Here is a 5,196-nt window from a genome sequence, read left to right on the forward strand (position 1 = left end):
TATGGAAATTCTGGATAGCATGAAAGGATACTTGAATAAGAGTTTTTCAAAGCAAGACCTCGGTGAAGCTGCTTACACATTGAGCATCAAGATCTATATAGATAGATCAAGATGCTTGATAAGATTTTTCAATGAGTACATACCTTGATAAATTTTTGAAATAGTTCAAAATGGAACAGTCAAAGAAGGAGTTCTTGCCTGTGTTGCAAGGTGTGAAGTTGAGTAAGACTCAAAAACCCGACTACAGCAGAAGATAGAGAGAAAATGAAAGATGTTCCCTATGCTTCAGCCATAGGCTCTATCATGTATGCAATGCTGTGTACTAGACCTGACGTATGCTTAGCAATAAGCTTGGCAGGAAGGTACCAAAGTAATCCAGGAGTGGATCACTGGACAGCGGTCAAGAACATCCTGAAATACCTGAAAAGGACTAAGGATATGTTTCTCGTATATGGAGGTGACAAAGAGCTAGTCGTAAATGGTTACGTGAATGCAAGCTTTGACACTGATCCAGACGATTCTAAATCGCAAACCGGATACGTGTTTTTATTAAACAGTGGAGCTGTAAGTTGGTGCAGTTCTAAACAAAGCGTCGTGGCGGGATCTACATGTGAAGCGGAGTACATAGCTGCTTCTGAAGCAGCAAATGAAGGAGTCTGGATGAAGGAGTTCATTACCGATCTAGGTGTCATACCTAGTGCATCGGGACCAATGAAGATCTTCTGTGACAATACTGGTGCAATTGCTTTGGCAAAGGAATCCAGATTTCACAACAGGACCAAGCACATCAAGAGACGCTTCAATTCCATTCGGGACCAAGTCCAAGTGGGAGACATAGAGATTTGAAAAATACATACGGATCTGAATGTTGCAGACCCGTTGACTAAGCCTCTCTCACGAGCAAAACATGATCAACACCAAGACTCCATGGGTGTTAGAATCATTATTATGTAATCTAGATTATTGACTCTAGTGCAAGTGGGAGACTGAAGGAAATATGCCCTAGAGGCAATAATAAAGTTATTATTTATTTCCTCATATCATGATAAATGTTTATTATTCATGCTAGAATTGTATTAACCGGAAACATGATACATGTGTGAATACATAGACAAACATATAGTCACTAGTATGCCTCTACTTGACTAGCTCATTAATCAAAGATGGTTATGTTTCCTAACCATAGACATGTGTTGTCATTTGATTAATGGGATCACATCATTAGAAGAATAATGTGATTGACATGACCCATTCCGTTAGCCTAGCACTTGATCGTTTAGTATACTGCTATTGCTTTCTTCATGACTTATACATGTTCTTGTAACTATGAGAAATATGCAACTCCCATTTACCGGAGGAACACTTTGGGTACTACCAAACGTCACAACGTAACTGGGTGATTATAAAGGAGTACTATAGGTGTCCCCGAAGGTACATGTTGAGTTGGCGTATTTCGAGATTAGGTTTTGTCACTCCGATTGTCGGAGAGGTATCTCTGGGCCCTCTCGGTAATGCACATCATTATAAGCCTTGCAAGCAATGTGACCAAATGAGTTGGTTACAGGATGATGCATTACGGAACGAGTAAAGAGACTTGTCGGTAACGAGATTGAACTAGGTATTGGATACCGACGATCAAATCTCGGGCAAGTAACATACCGATGACAAAGGGAACAACGTATATTGTTATGCGGTTTGACCGATAAAGATCTTCGTAGAATATGTAGGAACCAATATGGGCATCTAGGTGCCGCTATTGGTTATTGACCGAGAATGGTTCTAGGTCATGTCTACATAGTTCTCGAACCCGTAGGGTCCGCACGCTTAACGTTACGATGACAGTTTTATTATGAGTTTATAAGTTTTGATGTACCGAAGTTTGTTCGGAGTCCCGGATGTGATCACGGACATGATGAGGAGTCTCGAAATGGTCGAGACATAAAGATTGATATATTGGAAGCCTATGTTTGGACATCGGAAAGGTTCGGGGTGAAATCGGGATTTTACCGGAACACCGGGGGGTTACCGGAACCCTCCCGGGGGTTAATGGGCCTTAGTGGGCCATGAGGGAGAAGAGGAGGGCCGGCTAGGGCAGGCCGCGCGCCCCCTCCCCCCTAGTTCGAATAGGACAAGGAAGGGGGGGGGGCGACGCCCCCCTTTCCTCTTTCCCCTCCCCCCTTTCCTTCTCCACCAAGGCAAGAGGGGGGAGTCCTACTCCCGGTGGGAGTAGGACTCCTCCAGGCGCACCCCAAGGGGGCCGGCCGCACCTCCCCCTCCCTCCTTTATATACGGGGGCAGGGGGCACCCCATAACACACAAGTTGATCTACGGATCGTTCCTTAGCCGTGTGCGGTGCCCCCCTCCACCATATTCCACCTCGGTCATATCGTCGCGGAGTTTAGGCGAAGCCCTGCGCCGGTGGAGCATCATCATCGTCACCACACCGTCGTGCTGACGGAACTCATCCCCGAAGCTTTGCTGGATCGGAGCCCGGGGATCGTCATCGAGCTGAACGTGTGCTGAACTCGGAGGTGCCGTACGTTCGGTACTTGGATCGGTCGGATCGTGAAGACGTACGACTACATCAACCGCGTTGTCATAACGCTTCCGCTTACGGTCTACGAGGGTACGTGGACAACACTCTCCCCTCTCGTTGCTATGCCATCACCATGATCTTGCGTGTGCATAGGAAATTTTTTGAAATTACTACGTTCCCCAACAATCATCTCCCATTGCTCATCTCGGCGCCCACATATCTGGTAGATAGTGTCCTTAAGATCCTTGTGATAAACTTCTCCGATGCGTCCCATGGTGATGTGGGCTGCCATGCTATTTCCTAGATTCCAGGTTGGTGCACCAAAGGAAAACTCTATGGGCTCAGTAACTGGCATGAGTGTCCTTCTTGGAACTTGAACTCGAATCATCCAACGCTCCTCTTCTGGTAAAGTGGCGATGTAGGTCCCGGTGAAGCTTGGTATTCCGATGTTCAGGTACCTAGTGACTTCCTTCAAGTGTTGTCCAAAAGGTGTGTCTTCATCCGATTGTGTAAACTTGTTCCTTGAGTCCGCCATCCTATAGAGTAGAGAAGGGGGAGGAGTCAGAAATGAGTAAAGAAGAGTGACCTATGGTTTAACTTAGTGGTCGTGTCCTACAATTAGCGTGTGCTCTGATACCATCTTGTAACGACCAGACCTCAAACGGTCTAGTCTCTTCTCTGTGCATCAGTGTCATCCCTGGATCGGTAATGCTGACACACACAGTACTTGAGGATTTATAACAGAGTTTCAATCACACACTTATTACATCGAATGTCTCAAAAGAGAACTTATTACAATAATATGGCTTAAGGCCATCTAAATAAGATAACAACAGAAGGCTTGGAAGATAAAGTGAGTCCATCAACTCCAACGGCATAGCTGAGTGAATGACAACGACCTAGCACACCTTACTCTTCGCCTGAAAAGTCTGCAACATGATATGTTGCAGCCCGAAACGGGTCAGCACATGGAATATGCTGGCAATGTAACATAAAAGAGCAATGCGTAGAATAAATGCTATCACTACATGCATATATGGCTGGTGGAGAGCTCTATGGTTAATATTTTTGCATAAAGCCAATTTTTTCCTACAACAAAGGAATATATTTTATTTAACTATCATGGTGGTTGTTAAACGTTGAGAAGGTTCCTCCAACTCAATCCCAATTAAACATGTATCAATTAACCCAACAAATTAGTTTAGAGTGATGAGATCAACATGATAATCCGGAACCAGATACTCAAGATGTCCATAACCGGGGACACAGCTAACCATGATTAGTTTGTACACTCTGCAGAGGTTTGCGCACTTTTCCCCATAAGACTCGATCTCCTCCGTTAGATTTCTCGCACTACATGGTGTTTGAGAAGCAGATGACCGAGACACAGTCTTTCATAAATATTAACTCTTTACTCTGGATGGACAGTTACACCTACTTTCCCCTACATCTGCTAGCCCACCACTGAAAGAGGTCATGCAACCTACTCAACTATGCTAGAGCCCATAATAGCTTGTGGCTGCACACGGAAGTTTCTAGCAAAAATAATGTTATGATCCCTTTGAGCCTGGGTGGTGAACCATAGGATGATCACATGGGTACTCCGGGATATCCTAGGACAACACTGGATTCTCCAGGTGTCCGCAACCAATCCATCTAGATGTGTATTTAAGTAGCCACCTTAAGTTAACCATTAATTTAACAATTCTCACATCTGTCATGGATACACTCAACCATCCACGTCTACGAGCATAGCATAGCAATCTAAGCATAACGTAGAAGTAACTCCCAAAGCTTTGATAATAAAAAGGCAATAGGTTCTACCTCATCATCTACTTCCCAATACACACAAGTTAATCACATCCTGATCATGCAGTGTTTGAGGATTGTAACTAATGCATAAAAACTGGGCATGAAAAGAGTATGATCAATGTGTTACTTGCCTTGCTGACGATCTGCAAACCCTAGAGACTCGTAGTAGCACGCTTCGCACTCCGGGAATTCTATCGCAAACAAACAATAGCATACATAAGCACTCAAGCATAGATGCATGGGTAAAACTCAAATAAGATGACTCAATCTAAAAATTCAACTGAAGAGTTTCGACTTGCAAAAAGAATCAATGGAATCGGAGCTACGAGACTCAAACTATGAACAAAAGAACTTCGAATTCAAAACTGCTTGAAATCAAATTTTAAATTGTCAAAATCCGGTTCAAGTTGATTAAATGGAAAGAGGGGTTCGAGACAAGATTTTGGCGTTGGTTTCACTGAATTTGGACTAACGGTTAAAAAGTTGTGATGGTTTGAAGATCAGGGGCTAATCTATGATAAAAATAATTGCGGATAGGTCCCTGGTGAAAATAAAATAAAAAGAAAAAGACTACGGCGCGAACGTTCGTTAATAGAGACGAACGGATGAACGCATTCGTTAAAAATGAACTAACAAGCGGACGCTCGCTGAATAACGAAACCGAAAAAAAGCCGAAACGATCTAAAAATAAATAAATAAAAAACCGTACTAGGGTTTTAAAGAAAACCAACGTTTTTTTACCTAAAACTGGAAAAAAAACCGGCGACGACGGGTCCGACGGCGGCGGCGGGATTCCGGAGAGGCGGGGCGGCGGGGATGCGTGGGACGGCGAGGCGAGGCGCGGCGCG

Source organism: Triticum dicoccoides, chromosome 4B, assembly GCF_002162155.2.
Source record: "Triticum dicoccoides isolate Atlit2015 ecotype Zavitan chromosome 4B, WEW_v2.0, whole genome shotgun sequence".
In the NCBI taxonomy this organism is placed as follows: Eukaryota; Viridiplantae; Streptophyta; class Magnoliopsida; order Poales; family Poaceae; genus Triticum; species Triticum dicoccoides.